At 43.0% G+C, this 16,456-nt stretch overlaps 1 long non-coding RNA gene across 1 annotated transcript in view; it reads right to left on the bottom strand.

Annotated features, from left to right (window-relative positions):
* Nucleotides 1-16,456, bottom strand: part of LOC119929463 — a 287,602-nt gene that overhangs the window by 213,054 nt on the left and 58,092 nt on the right. The window contains exon 2 of the long non-coding RNA XR_005451557.1: nucleotides 12,668-12,752. This is a non-coding gene — a long non-coding RNA (uncharacterized LOC119929463). The remainder of the gene's footprint in view (nucleotides 1-12,667; nucleotides 12,753-16,456) is intronic.

The following is a 16,456-nucleotide window of genomic DNA, read 5'->3' as shown; positions in this document are numbered from 1 at the left end:
CTTCCCTCCCATCCCCACAGCACATATATTCCTATCTATAATTTATGTATTTATGGATATTAACATTTGTCTCCCCCTCTAGACTGTGAGCTCATTATGGGCAGGGAATGTGTCTGTTTTCATATTGTCTTCTCCCAAGCTCTTAGTGCAGTGCTTTGCATACAGTAAGCACTCAATACAATTGAATGAATGAATGAAAGAATAACCTTCCACTCAGGTATAATATATTCTACCCCTACAAGAGGAGGAGGCAAAGCAGGAAGGATGTAGCCCCAGAGACGAGAATCCTTCACATGGGGGTAAGAGTGCTGATGAAAGTGGTCCCACAGTGGTCTGGCAGGACCACTCAACAGATTCTCTGTGTCATCCCTGTGGGAGCCAGCCCATCCACGGGAGAGACCTTCAGGCAGGTCAAACAGGCCACGTACTCTCTATCTTCTCTGATGACACCCAGATCTACATCTCTGCCCCTGCTCTCTCCCCCTCTCTCCAGGCTCGCATCTCCTCCTGCCTTCAGGACATCTCCATCTGGATGTCTGCCCGCCACCTAAAGCTCAACATGTCGAAGACTGAACTCCTTGTCTTCCCTCCCAAACCTGGCCCTCTCCCTGACTTTCCCATCTCTGTTGACAGCACTACCATCCTTCCCGTCTCACAAGCCCGCAAACTTGGTGTCATCCTTGACTCCGCTCTCTCATTCACCCCTCACATCCAAGCTGTCACCAAAACCTGCCTGCCTCAGCTCCGCAACATTGCCAAGATCCGCCCTTTCCTCTCCATCCATACCACTACCCTGCTCATTCAAGCTCTCATCCTATCCCGTCTGGACTACTGCACCAGCCTTCTCTCTGATCTCCCATCCTCGTGTCTCTCCCCACTTCAATCCGTACTTCATGCTACTGCCCGGATTATCTTTGTCCAGAAACGCTCTGGGCATATTACTCCCCTCCTCAAAAATCTCCAGTGGCTACCAATCAATCTGCACATCAGGCAGAAACTCCTCACCCTGGGCTTCAAGGCTCTCCATCACCTCGCCCCCTCCTACCTCACCTCCCTTCTCTCCTTCTACAGCCCACTCCGCACCCTCCGCTCCTCTGCCGCTAATCTCCTCACCGTACCTCGTTCTTGCCTGTTCCACCATCTACCCCCGGCCCACGTCATCCCCCGGGCCTGGAATGCCCTCCCTCTGCCCATCCGCCAAGCTAGCTCTCTTCCTCCCTTCAAGGCCCTACTGAGAGCTCACCTCCTCCAGGAGGCCTTCCCAGACTGAGCCCCTTCCTTCCTCTCCCCCTCGTCTCCCCCTCCATCCCCCCCATCTTACCTCCTTCCCTTCCCCACAGCACCTGTATATATGTATATATGTTTGTACATATTTATTACTCTATTTTACTTGTACATATCTATTCTATTTATTTTACTTTGTTAGTATGTTTGGTTTTGTTCTCTGTCTCCCCCTTTTAGACTGTGAGCCCACTGCTGGGTAGGGACTGTCTATGTTGTCAACTTGTACTTCCCAAGTGCTTAGAACAGTGCTCTGAACACAGTAAGCGCTCAATAAATACGATTGATGATGATGATCTTCTACTAGGGAATTCAAACTCAATGCCTGCATGAATCTGTGCCCCTTCCATACATGTGTTGGATTAGTGATTGATGCTCTTCAGATTTGTAGGGCAAACTGAGCTAAAGGTTGACTAGCAGTTAAAGTAAATAAAGTAGCTTGGCCTACTCTCCCAAGTGCTTAGTGCAGAGCGCTGCTCTCTGTTAGCACCCAATGAATACCAATGATTGATTGACTGATGCTCCCACCTTAGTAAAAATACTGAGTGTGGCTGTAATCAGGGCTGTCTTCAGACATTTGGTTGCTCTGAGGTGGGGAAACTTTTCCTTCCCCCTCCCATTCCTTCTCTTTGCATTATACTGCCAACATTACGCCAAGCATGTGCTGTAATATAATGATTTCATGCAGTTGACCTCTTCCAGGAGGTGAGAATTCCTTCAGGACTCCCTGTCCCTCAGCACTGCCTCCCTCAACCCCACAGCATTTATGTACATAGCTGTAACATTTATATTAATATCTGTCTACCCCCACTAGACTGTAAGCTCTTTGTGGGCAGGCGACATGTCTACCAACTCTGTTATATTGTACTTTCCCAAGCATTTAGTATAGTGCACTGTACACAGTAAGCGCTCAATAAATACAATCGATCAACTGATTGACCCATCCCTGGCTACAGTGCCCTTGTGTTCTCTCCAAGGTCTCCGCTTATGCAGGTGTCCCTTTTGGCTTGAGCAGAGTTATGGGCACATTCAATTTTAAGCCTGCTTCCAACCCCATGATGATGGGCCCAGAGGCAATTGCTTCATTTACTTATGACCTAAAGCCAGACTTGCCTTTAATGACTTTGTGTGGCTATTCCCCAAAGCCAACTTTAGTTGTGCAAGAATAGGAGGATCCAGCCTCTATATATGCTATCCCGTTTGTTAACATACTCTTTTCAGCTGGCCACCAACAGGCATGAAAATTGCTAGAACTGCCTTACGGAACCATGTGCCTACCAGATATATACAACACTTTAATGTTATTAACTGAAAATACTGATACTGATTCTTTCCTCTGAAGAAGTGACTGTGCCTTAACTCATCTCACATTGGATTTTACAATCAGGGTGATTTAGTTATTCTTCATCAGGATCAGTGTGGCCTTATCAAAAGAACATAGGCTTGGGGGTCAAGGGACCTGGGTTCTAATTCTGGCTTCACCTCAACTGCTGTGTGACCTTGGTAAAGTCACTTAACTTCTCTGTGCTCAGCCTCATTTGTAAATTGGGAATTACATAACTCTTCCCTCAGACTCTTCCCTTTTCCTTTAGAATCCAGTTTTAAACAGGGCCTGTGTCCAATCTGATTATCTTTTATCTACCCCAGCATTTAGTACACTTCATGATAAAAAACACATAGCAAGTGCCACAATTATTATTGCTATTGAGGTTCCACAGAGAGAGAATATAGCTGTTTCATTTCAGATAAGGAACTAGGAGGTTGGTTTAGCACTGGTAGCTGGGAAGGGAGCAAGAGCAGCTGGCCATTTAATGTGACAGGACCATAGGAAGTACAGGAAGAGAGTTGGAGGAAAAAGTCAAAACGGTAATGTATACATACACACATATGCTGGAAGCACACAAAGTGTGAAATTAAATTCTATGCCTGAAGATATCTCAATAACTGAACTACACTAGCTTTTCAGGGCATTCTTAAAGAGTGTAAGAAATGATGCTGTGATTCTAGTTTTTTTTCCTCTCACACCCCCTCATTTTTATGTTGCACCTGTTGTCTTCCTCTGTGTTTGCTTAGTACTTCAAAATGTGGGTGGAAAAGGTATTTGGAAACTATGGGAATCGACTTATCCCTCAAGTCTAGCCTTTCTGTTGGCTGACAGTGGGAATTAAATTTTGATTTTAAAAGAAAATCCCATTTCCACTGCATGTCAGGTATTTGTGTCAATCTCCTGTCTCTCCAGCTAGTTGTGGGCAGTTGCCCAAGCATAGGTCTTTTTAAAGTTATTCTAGACGTCAGATCCCATGCCAACTGCAGCTGTCAGTTGTCCTGTTAAGTTGGAAGAGTAGGGGATCAGAACAGCACCTGAAGGCTGTGTTTTTAAATCAGCCTTCTTCTTTCTTCCTTAGCTGTTTTGCAGGCCTTTGGAAATGCACGTTCATATTTCTTTGTTCTGCTGAATGGCCCAAAACCTCTACCAAAATCCAGAGAACCATCACTTAGTTTCCAATTAGATTTCATTTTTTTAATTTTGAAAAAAGCGATTCATATTCCGAGAAGCAGATTCAGAGAAGATACAGAGAAGCAGCGTGGCTCAGTGGAAAGAGCACAGGCTTTGGAGTCAGAGGTCATGGGTTCAAATCTTGACTCTGCCAATTGTCAGCTGTGTGCTTTTGGGCAAGTTACTTAACTTCTCTGGACCTCAGTTACCTCATCTGGAAAATGGGGATTAAGACTGTGAGCCCTCATGGGACAACCCGATCACCTTGTAACCTCTCCAGCGCTTAGAATAGTGCTTTGCACACAGTAAGTGCTTAATAAATGCCATTATTATATTCCAAATTTTCTAAATGGTGGAGAAGAGAAACACAGACCAGGAGACAGACACTTTCAAAACCATTAGATGGAGCAGGAATTTTCAGTGCAACATAACTTGATCATTAAAGTTAGGGAATGAATTTGCATATCCTAGAAGACTGGAAAATATTTAGTGATCTCTTGGCTGGAGCCAGGCTTAGGAGTCAGAAAAGTTGGATTTCTAACTCTCTTGTAGAGCATAAGTTTAAAGGGGGATTAGAAAAATGTGCCCCAAAAGCCAGCTTCAGATCAACAGACCATTTCTCCTGGTCTGTGCCCCTTTCATTCAAAGAAATGGTGTACGGAATTGTGGCTGGCACTGTCTGATTTGAGGGATAGGACAGACTTGCATAATGTGACTATCGACAGCCCAGGTGACTAGATGACACACATGTTACAGCCATGTAGCTAAACTAAGTAAATGTGCATTTGAAAGGGAGGCTTTTTCAGTTAAAAGGGAGCAGGGGGGAAAGAGGGTCTTTTCACTCACTTCCCCAAATAGGGGCAGCGCAATATGGTATTTATTGAGCATTTACTCTGTGCGGTGCACTGTACTAGGCACTTGAATAATGAAAATAATAATAATTGTGGTATTTGTTAAGGGCTTACTATGTGCCAGGCGCTGCACTTAGTGCTGGGTTAATAATATGATATTGATGATGGTATTTGTTAAGCGCTTACTATGTGCCAAGCACTGTTCTAAGTGCTGGGGTAGATATAAGGTAATCAGGTTGTCCACATGGGGCTCACAGTCTTAATCCCCATTATACAGATGAGGTAACTTAGAAGTTAAGTCACTTGCCCAAAGTCACACAGCTGATAAGTGGTGGAGTTGGGGTTAGAACCCATGTCCTCTGACTCCCAAGGGTGTGCTCTTTCCACTAAGCCATGCTGCAATTAGATACAAGGTAACTGGGTTGGATACAGTCTCTGTCCCACATGGGGCTAACAGACCTAATGATGGTATTTGTTAAGTGCTTATTATGTGTCAGGCACTGTACTAAACTCTGGCGGGAGGTGGGGCAGGGGGGTACAAGCCAATCAGATTGGACATAGTCCCTTGTCCCACATGGGGCTCACAGTCTGTATCCTTATTTTACCGATGAGGTAACAGGCACAGAGAAGTGAGACTTGCCCAAGGTCGCACAGCAGACAAGTGGCAGAGTCAGGATTAGAACCCATGGCCTTCTGATTCCCAGGCCCATACTTTATCCTCTAGGCTACACTGCTTCCCAATACAATTGGTTGACATGATCCCTGCACTCAAGGAGGTTATATTCTAACACCTCGCATGCAACTCCTGCAGTCCAAGCTGTGATGCAACATCCTGGGTCCTGTTGCTTGAATGTGGAACTGCTAAAGGTTCAGAGATAAAGATGGGAGGTGTGAATCAAGGGCAGGGATGTGCCTTTGAAGGGTTGGACTTACCCTGTAGGGCAGAGATCATCTTAACTGTTTGCATTCATCCCAGAACTTATCAGATACCATAATCAACCTTACCAACACTGCTGTCCTCCCATAGGCAGACAAAAATGCCACCCACTCTGCTCCTGTATGCTAGGCAAATTGACCATTAGGTCCTTGGGGGGTTGAATGGCCTTAGGTGTCAACTCAGGGTCCTCCCCAGAATAGAACCAGCCTGTGAGTGGCTGAGTGAATACTCCCTGACCCAGTATACAATGCTGAAATGTGAGTTTCCCTAAACTAGCTACTGTGAGTGGCTGAGTGAATACTCCCTGACCCAGTATACAATGCTGAAATGTGAGTTTCCCTAAACTAGCTCATCCCATCTGGTACAGATGGAGATTTCCTTTACTGAAATGGGTTGGGAAAGAATGTGGCTAATACAATTCCATTTGAGACAGAAAAGACCACTAATGATCATATTGTTGCTTTCAGGAAAAAACATTTCCATCAACTTGGAGAAGCACAAAGCATTTCTGAAAAGTTCACTTTGGGTAGAGATGCAACAGCCATGTCATACCACTCAGTGGGACACAGGATTAGCATCTTATTACAATTATGTGTCTAGGAAAGAGATTCTAAGTGTAATGGATCATTCAGGTTTTTTTTTTTAATCATAGACTATATTTTGAATTGACAACTAAATGAGCCTTAAAAAATTATAAAATTTACTCAGAGCTCAAGTTCCGCTTAAAATTATACTCCATAATATGCAAATAAAACTAAAAGGGCAGCCTCAAAGCACATTCTGACTGTCTTGTTTTGATTTTTCTCTTTGTCTGTACATTCATCATCAGCTAATGGCCCAGGAAGTGAATTAAGTGAAAATTTTCAGTTCTACAGCATTGATAAAAATCTGTAGTGTATGCAGGGACTCTCATGAGCGGGGGTGGGGGTGTACAATAGCAGTCAACAAGGCTTTTCATAGATGGTCTCAACAATAGTAATTTGGATATCTTCTTGTGCAATGACTGTTCTTGAGACTCCTGAAGAGAAACTCCTTTGAAATTAGTCCAAAGACTATGTATGATTATTATCTTCTTCCTCAGAGAACCAATAACATTTCAAACATTGCTTCTAGTTTCTGTGTTATATTGTCAAGCCAAAGTATACATAATTGCTTGTTTGAGTTTAAACTAGATCTTTACACATCCACTATTTATTGCACTGGTGAGGGAGAAAAGTGCAACTTCTCAAATCAATGTGCAATAGTCTTATAACCTTGAGAAACTTCTCATCAGTGGTATTTATTGAGTGCTTAGTATATGCAGAGCATATTTTCAATCGATGGTATTTACTGAGCACTTACTATGTGCAGAGCACTGTACTAAGCACTTAGGAGAGTGCAATACAACAAAATCAGCAGACACACTCCCTGCTCATATTAAGCCTATAGTCTGTCGAGCTTACAGTCTAGAGATGAGCTTACACTCTTTTACGTGCATGGGAGAGTACAATACAACAGAGTTGGCAGTCACATTCCATGCTCACAAGGAGCTTTCTCAGAGCAGTCAGTCATGTTAAGCAACTGTCAAAATCCAAGTCTACTTATTGGATAAATGCTTGTGTAAGGTCTGTGAATCCCCACATTTGTCTTGATGTTCATTCTGTCTTCCACCCAGTGAAGATCATGTCCCCTGATCTAATAGCATTGGGGTCTAAAGCTGCATTATGATTCTTAGTCAAACAGATCTGATGCCATATAGGGGAAGATTTAATGTTAGAACAGAAATTTTACAGTTATTTATACTAATTTCTTTTAGTCATATCATCAAAAGCCATTCCTAAATGGGATTTTTATATTCTGGAACAGCTCTCACTTTCTGAATTTATCTTCTCTTAGCACTTATATTTTATTTTTAAAGAGCCACAAACCATGCCATCCTCCGAGGAATAACAGTAAATTGTTCAATCTGCTTCTCCTGGAATTCTGTAAACCTAATGGATTGAAAAACTTTAAAGTGGGCCTGTATGCCAATCCTTAATCAATGTTATATATTGCGAACATAACACATGCACAGGATGCATGAAACTTGGGAAAATGCAACAGAAGCAGGACATATGCTTTCTTCCTTCCCTCAAGGAGCTTACAATTTATTTGATGAAGCAAGAGAAAATAGTTTACATATTATGGGAGCAGGAGGAAGGCAGAAATAGTAGAATACATAGAAGGATAGATAGGGAATAGGGAAGCAGTATGGTCTGGTGGAAAAAGCACGGACCTTCAAGTCCTGTGTTCTAATTCCTGCTCTGCCACCTGCCTGCTGTGACCTTGGGCAAGTCACTGAACTTCTCTGTGCCCCAGTTTCTTCATCTGTAAATGGGCATTCAATACCTGTTCTCCGCCCGGTGTGGGCAGGGATTGTCTCTCTTTATTGCTGAATTGGACTTTCCAAGCACTTAGTGCTCTGCACACAGTCAGCGCTCAATAAATATGACTGAATAAATGAATCCCACTTAGACTGGGAGCCCCATGTAAGACAGGGACTGTGGCTGACCTGATTATTTTTTATCTACCCCAATGCTTAGGAAGCACTTAAAAACTACTACAGTTCTTTATAATTTGATTGAGGATAGAATAATATACACATGTCCAAATAAAATAGCTCAATAATTAATTTTGTACCAACAGAAAGCAGTTATGTGCATATGTGCTAAGGACAGGAATAAAGCACAGGAGTATTTCAGACGACAACCAGCCCACAGTACTTGCACCTTGGGAATCTTGTAGTTGGAGTCGCACCCTTTATTCCCTCCTCTCTCAGCCCCACACAGCAATTATGTCCCTATCCATAATTTATTCATTTATGTTAATGTCCATCTCCCCCTCTAGACTGTGAGCTCAATGTGGGCAGGGAACATGTCTCCCAACTCTGTTATATTGTGCTCTCCCAAGCACTTAGTACAGTGCTCTGTACACAGTAAGCGTTCAATAAATAATATTGAGTCCCTTCTGCACTGTTTGCTGATTTACCCCAGCATTCATAAACTTTGCCTCCAATGCTATAGAAAATTGCTGCAAGCAAAACAATTCCTACCTTGCTCCTCTCCCCACCCTGCTCTTCCCTCCCCTGTTTCTGGCTGCTTTTCTTCTCTGGGCACTTCTCCCTTTGTTCTGCACTGTGTGATACTGCATTTTATGATTCTTCCTTTCAACTTTGGTTGGGGCAATGATGGCAACCATCACATCTGCCACCCTCTCCTTCCTGTCTTGCTGCTTCCTCTTTACTGCTTGAGTCCCCACTTCCCCAGCCCAAGCCACTCCCATCTTAGACTGTGAACCCCAGGTGGAGCTAGAACTGGGTCTTACCTGAACATCTTGCCTCAGCTTCAGCACTTAACACAGTGCCAAAGCATTTAACAAAAACTGATCTTATAGTTAAGGGAGGAGATGAAGACAGACTGGGCTGGGAAGGGGAGATGGGGAGACATGGCTCCAGTGTATGTCTGTCCCCATCTTCACAGCCCTGTGGCGGGGAGATGGGGTCGTAGGCCACTCGTAGTGGACTCTGTCTTGGCAGCCACTGGGGTTGTTAAAGGGGAAAGAGAGAACAAAGGTGTTGTGCTGTACAATGCAATTTGACACGGAAAGGGAGGCAGCAAGTGTGCAGATGGTGGAGAGAGGTGGAGAACTGTTGGGAGCAAGATGGGGGTTGGCATGGTTGTACTACTCACCTAAAGAAGCAGAGGAACACACCCTGAGCAGCATATTTGGCCTGGCAACACACAGAAGGCCACTGAGGTATTAGCTGCTGCAGTTTAGGATCATGATACTGACTCTCTTCTTGTGCAGTTATAGCTTGCTGTTTTTGTGTTTGTGATTTTTGATTTGTGGGAAGCACCATGGCGCAGTGGATAGAGCCTGGGAGTCAGAAGGGCATGGGTTCTAATCCCAGCTCCGCCACTGGTCTGACCTTAGGCAAGTCACTTCACTTCTCTGTGCCTCAGGTACCTCATTTGTAAAATGGGGATTGAAACTGTGAGCCCCACACTGTGAGCCCGTTGTAAGGTAGGGACCGTCTCTATATGTTGCTGATTTGTACTACCCAAGCGCTTAGTACAGCGCTCTGCACACAGTAAGTGCTCGATAAATATGATTGAATGAATGAATGTGGGACAGGGACTCTGTCCAACCTGGTTTGCTTGTATCCATCCCAGCGCTTAATAGAGAGCCAGGTGCATAGTAGGTGTTAAACAAACACCATTATCATTATTATTAATAATAAAAAAGTTGAAATCAGAAAAGGGGGAAATAAAAGTGGTCAAAGATAAGGCATGAGCAAGCAATCAGAGGCAGACCCGAGGAGGGCTGGAGGCAGGATATTTCACTGATTTTCTACTACACCCAGCCTGCACACTTTGCTCCTCTAAGGCCAACCTACTCACTGTACCTCATTCTCTTCTATTTTTCCACTGATTCTGTGCCCATTCCCAGGAACTCCCTGCAACTCCCTTCCTCTTCATATGCCAGACCATTAGTCTCCCCACCTTCAAAGCCTTATTAAAAGCACATCTCTCCCACCAGGTCTTCTCCAACTACACCCTCATTTCCCATACTCACTCCTTTTGGGTCACCTAGGTACTTGGATCTATATCCATTAATCACTTGATATTCACCACACCCTTAGCCCCTTAGTACTAAAGTACACATCCATAATTTATTTTAATACCTGTCTCTCTCTCTAAGCTGTAAGGTCCTTGTGAAGGTCCTAGAGAAGCAGCATGGCTCAGTGGAAAGAGCCCGGGCTTTGGAGTCACAGGTCATGGGTTCAAATCCTAGCTCCGCCACTTGTCAGCTGTGTGACTTTAGGCAAGTCACTTCACTTCTCTTTGCCTCAGTTCCCTCATCTGTAAAATGGGGATGAAGACTGTGAGCCTCCCGTGGGACAACCTGATCACCTTGTATCTCCCCCAGCACTTAGAACAGTGCTTTGCACATAGTAAGTGCTTACGAAATGCCATTATTATTATTATTATTAGCAGGCAATTCTTCCACCAACTCTCTTGTGTTTCACTCTCCCAAGTGCTTAGTACAGTGGTCTGCACATAGTAAGGGTTCAAATGCCACTGACTGAGTCAAGTGCAGTAAGATGCAGCATAGAAGGTATCATTGAGAGGAACCAAGGGGTAAGGAAGGAGGATATGGCAGAAAAGAGCTTATATATGATAGAAATATTTGGGAGAGTGCCTTGGAAGCCAATATGGAGGGCCTTGAAAGACAAAATTGGAATAGCCAAAGTTTTAGAGGTAAGGAGAAAAAAAAAAAAAGGATGGATCCGTTCTCTTTCACACCACGAGAGAGCAAGTGAGATTCTGCACATCCTTCATTAATTCAAAATGTGTAGCCTATGGAAGTCAGTCATATAAATAGTTACTTTCTGGTTGTCAGTTTCAGGAAGTTCAAAATTGGAGGTTCATTCGCAACAAGAGACATTGAAGAAAGGTTAGCAACTCAGGTGGTTGCTTTAAGAAAAAGACCTGCTTTTGTTTTAAGAGAGTAGAATAGCATTGATTAAACATTAATTACTGTCTTACTTTCTAACAGTTACATTAGGGTGATGTGATAATGAGATCAGCAGAGGTATAAAATACATATATAAGGTATTAGAGGGCAGTTGTCGTCTAGGGGAAAGAGCACAAGAATGAGAGGAGATTTAGTCCTGGACTCACCACCAGTTCTCTGTGTCACCTTAGGCAAGAAATAATAATGTCATATTTGTTTAGTGCTTCCTATGTGCCAAGCACTGTACTAAGTGCTGGGTTAGATACAAGGTAATTGGGTCAGACATAGTCCCTGTCCCACACAGGACTCACAGTCTTCATCCCTATTTTACTGATGAGGGAAATGAGCCACAGGGAAGTTAAGTGATTTGCCCAAGGACAAATTCACTTAATTTCACTGTGCCTCAGTTTCCTCACCTGGGAAGCGGGAGAAGGCACCTGCTCACTCAGATTGTGAGCTGCCCACTTAACTCCTGGTATTTATATAAAACAGATAACCCTATCAACACAAACGCCTTGCTCATTAGGGTTGATATAACATCTCCAATTTTCCTATTACTTCCATTCATTGCTATTGAGTTCAGTTCTCCTAGAAAACAGAGCTGCAAAAAAGTGTTTCAACCCACTGAGGCACTTTTACTTTGTAAGGGGAGGCCTCCCTTTCCATTTCTCTTAATCCCTTCCCTGTGAGATAAACAGTAGGAGAGGGGGATGGCATGAGGATTTAGCGGTTCAGCTTGGGTAGGAGTTAGGTGGCAGGGTACAAGTGATAGAGATGGGTGGTGTGGGGTGGCAGTGAAAGTAGGGCAGCGATAGGGTGGAGGAAAGACTCTAGTCTCAAGTACTGCAGCTTCCAACAACATTGTTTTCAAGTTGGTGAAGGTTTGCTGATGTTTTTGCTTCATGGGCCATTATCAGGGTCTGAGAGCAGCAGGCTAGGAGGTGACAGCCCAGAGCTCCTCTGAGGCAGGGGAAGGGGAGGGGAGAGAGTGGAGGTGGGAGGGAAACATACAATTAGGTGCCAAAAGGCCCAGAGTTCCTGTGGACTTTTAAGAGACTACTCAATGTCCTTGTCTTTTGCAAGGACATAATAATAAAAAGGAGCCCAGCTCGACTATGCTGCCTCAAGGCAGGTTCAACTATCCTTCTCTAACTTTTGTCCAGTGAAGTCCTTCATAGGAGTATTTTCAGGTGGTCAGTGGAGTTCCTATTGTATGAGGTTGTGGCTTTCCAGGTATCAACCCCTGCCAGCAGTGGGCTGACACGGAAAGGATGCAACGTAGGTAGGGTAGCCTGTCACATCGCAAGTCAGAACCAGAACCCAGGTCTCAAGAGTCCCAGTTCTTAGCTTAGCCCTCTGAGCCAAGCTGCTTCCCTTTTTTTTTTAGAGATATTGCCGACTTACTCAAATGGCAGCACCACAAACTAATTGCCACCAACACAAATGCAGTCAAGGCACAACGATTAATCTAATTACCTCTTTCAGCCAAAAAAACAAACAAACAGCATGTAAAATATATGCCAGGAAATAGCTACTGAGGCAAAATACAGTTTAGTTAATTCTTACCATTTTCCTCAAAACCAGCGGTTGATCTTGGTATCCATGTAGCCTCTCACAAAGCATCCAGCATGTTGCCTTTACAAGTTGCTTCCTGTTAAAATAATTCCACAGTTTGTTAGTTACATAATATTGTTCATTACAAGGCACAAAGTGATATATTTCATCCAGAATTGTTAGCCTTGCTTAATAAGGAAATGCCTGCTTTCTTTAGCTTGAATCCAATTACCCAATAATACCAAGTTGAAGTGATTACAATTGATCAAAATGCAGGGGGAATGCTTTTTATAAAAAAAGAAAATGATTGGATTTCTCTGCTTTAGGTTACACTTAATGGAAAATTAAATTAAGTTGGGAATGGGATTGAATAAAATGCACTCTCCAGACAATTTTAAACCTGCTGAAAGCTTACATTTTTTTTTTCTTTTTTTCTGGAATGTCCCTGAAATAACCCTTTCTCTATTTTGCTTCCTGACAAGGATTGCATTATGCCTTAAATGAAGAAATTACGTTGACATAAAGTGCCATTTCTGAAAGATAAATCAAGCTTTTACATTTGAATTTTCCAACTTGGAGATGGACAGAACACCACTTCTGCATAGTCCTTAATTTGCATAATCAAGAAAGGGCCGTTTCACACCTCCACTTCAATTCTGTTTCTTTCAGGAAGTTCTCAGGACAGGTATAATTGCTGATTGTCTCACCAGGTGAATTTGTGACCCCTATCCTCCACCACTGCTCCAGACTTTTTCAGGTCCCTCTTCCAAGGTGCACAAAGTGGGAACAGGAACCAAGGTCATTTTGCTAATTTCAAACTTTGATTTGTATAAGTCAGCTGCATGGTAATACCGATTTACTCACATGTAATAATAGTATTAGTATTTAAGTGCTTACTTTATGCACAGTACTTTACTAAATGCATGTTTCCCCCTCAAGAACCTCCAGTGGTTGTCCTTCCACCTCCACATCAATCAGAAAGTCCTTATCATTAGACTTAAAGCATTCAATCACCTCACCCCCTCCTATGCCACCTAACTAGTCTTCTATTAATACATTCAATTGTATTTATTGAGCACTTACTGTTTGCAAAGCACTGTATTAAGTGCTAGGGAGAATACAATATAACAGATTCCCTGCCCACAACAAGCTCACAGTCTAAAGAGGGAGACATTCATAAATATAAATAAATGATTACAGATATATCCTGATATGTAACAACTGTGGCATTTGTTAAGTGCCAGGCACTGTACTAAGCGCTGGGGTGGATATAAGCAAATTGGATTGGACACAGTTCCTGTCCTACACAGGGCTCACAGTCTCAATCCCCATTTTACAGATGAAGTAACTAAGGCATAGTTAAGTGATTTGCCCAAGGTCACATAGCAGACGAGTGGCAGAGCCGGGATTAGAACCCATGACCTTCTGGCTCCCAGGCTCATGCTCTATCCACTTCACCATGTGGCTCCTCTGCTTACTCGGCACATAAATGAGCGCTTGCCTCCTCTTACCTAGTCTCTTACTACAACCTAGTCCCCACAATGAGCTCCTCTTATGCCAACCTAGTCACTCTACCTTTATCTCATCTATCTCTCTCACCAGCAACCTATTGTCCATGTACTGTCTCTGGCCTGGAATGCCCTCCCTCTTCATATGTGACAGACGATTACTCTCCCCACCTTTAAATCCTTATTGAAGGTACATCTCCTCCAAGAAGCCATCCCTGACTGTTCTCCTTTCCTCTTCCACTCCCTTCTGTATCGCTCTTGCAATTACCTCCTTTATTCAACCTTCACCAACTTCCCAGGACTTGTGTACATATCTTTATTTATATAATTATGACATTTGTTAAGCACTTAATATGTGTCAGGCACTGTAGTCTCCCCCTCTAGTCTGTAATCCCGTTGTGGGAAGGACACATGCTTAAAAACTCCATTATATTGTACTCTTCCTAGTGCTTAGTACAGTGCTGTACACATGGTAAGCACTCAAATATGATTGATTGACTGAAATGGACTTTTTCAATCCTGTTTCAACATACAAATGGGTAATAGGCAATGACAGCTCTGTAAATGCTTTATATGTAGTCCTTTCCATTCATGTTCAAGGGATTTGGCTGGACAATCTCTTGAGGAAGAAAGTAGAATTTCCTAGTAGAAAGATCTTGGGAGTAGGAATTGAGACTGGATTCTAGGTTTGGTATTGTCACTTGCCTGCTGACTGATAAGAGTTAGGGCCTGGGAGTTAGAAGGTCATGGATTCTAATCCTGGCTCCCCCACTTGCTTTCTGTGTGACTTTGGGCAAGTCACTTTACTTCTCTGGGCCTCAGTTACCTCATCAGTAGTAATAATAATAATAATGGCATTTATTAAGTACTTACTATGTGCAAAGCACTGTTCTAAGCACTGGGGAGGTTACAAGGTGATCAGGTTGTCCCATGGGGGGCTCACAGTCAATCCCCATTTTACAGATGAGGTAACTGAGGCACAGAGAAGTTAAGTGACTTGCCCAAAGTCACACAGCTGACAATTGGTGGAGCCGGGATTCGAACCCATGACCTCTGACTCCAAAGCCGGTGCTCTTTCCACTGAGCCATGCTGCTTCTCTGTAAAATGGGGATTGAGACTGTGAGCCCCACATGAGACAGGACCTATGACCAACTTGATTTGCTTATATACACCCCAGCACGTAGTACAGTGCCTGGCAGTGCCTCCCAGACTGAGCCCTCTTTTTCCTCTCCTCCTCCCCATCCCCCCTGCCCTACCTCCTTCCCCTCCCCACAGCACCCGTATATATATTTGTACAGATTTATTACTCTATTTTACTTGTACATATTTACGATTGTATTTATATTCTTAATGATGTGCATCTAGCTTTATTTCTATTTATTCTGATGACTTGACACCTGTCCACATGTTTTGTTTTGTTGTCTGTCTCCCCCTTCTAGACTGTGAGCCCATTGCTGGGTAGGGACCATCTCTATATGTTGCCAACTTGTACTTCCCAAGCGCTTAGTACAGTGCTCTGTACACAGTAAGCACTCAATAAATAAGATTGAATGAATGAATGAATGGCACATAGTAAGCAGTTCACAAAAACCATCATTATTAAGTCCCTTCACTCCTCTGTATCTTGTTTCCTTATCTATCAAATAGAGATAAAATACCTGTTCAACTTCCCTCAGACTGTAAGTCCCTTTTTATTTTGCACATAAGTGCTTAACAAATGCCATCATCATTATTAGGAAGTAACACTGTTCTGGCCATTAGAAAATGCAAAGCTCACATCAACCCAGCTCTGCCACTTGTCAGCTGTGTGACTTTGGGCAAGTCACTTAACTTCTCTGGGCCTCAGTTACCTCATCTGTAAAATGGGGATTAAGACTGTGGCCCCACCGTGGGACAATCTGATCACCTTGTAACCTCCCCAGCACTCAGAACAGTGCTTTGCACATAGTAAGCGCTTAATAAATGCCATCATTATTACTATTATTATTATTATTATCAACTTTGAGAGCATTTTATATCTACAAAAGTACTGAGTTTTTCAAATTCAATTGAAGTTTTTTTTAAAAGTTTAAATGTATATAGTAGGACATAACTAATATTAATGTAGGGCTTTAATATTTAGTTGGACTCAGTGTAGAAATTAAAAAGGGTCTTTAAAAACTAATTCTTGGCAAATATTTTAAATAAAATTGAGTATTAAATTTCTTAGCCTTGAGGGACATCCTAATCCACAACTTAGTTTCTCATTTCCATTCTTTATTGAAACTGCCAATTTCTGTTTGGCCATTGTAC

This window comes from Tachyglossus aculeatus, chromosome 6 (assembly GCF_015852505.1).
Source record: "Tachyglossus aculeatus isolate mTacAcu1 chromosome 6, mTacAcu1.pri, whole genome shotgun sequence".
In the NCBI taxonomy this organism is placed as follows: Eukaryota; Metazoa; Chordata; class Mammalia; order Monotremata; family Tachyglossidae; genus Tachyglossus; species Tachyglossus aculeatus.
This window is presented reverse-complemented; position numbering and strand designations above follow the sequence as displayed.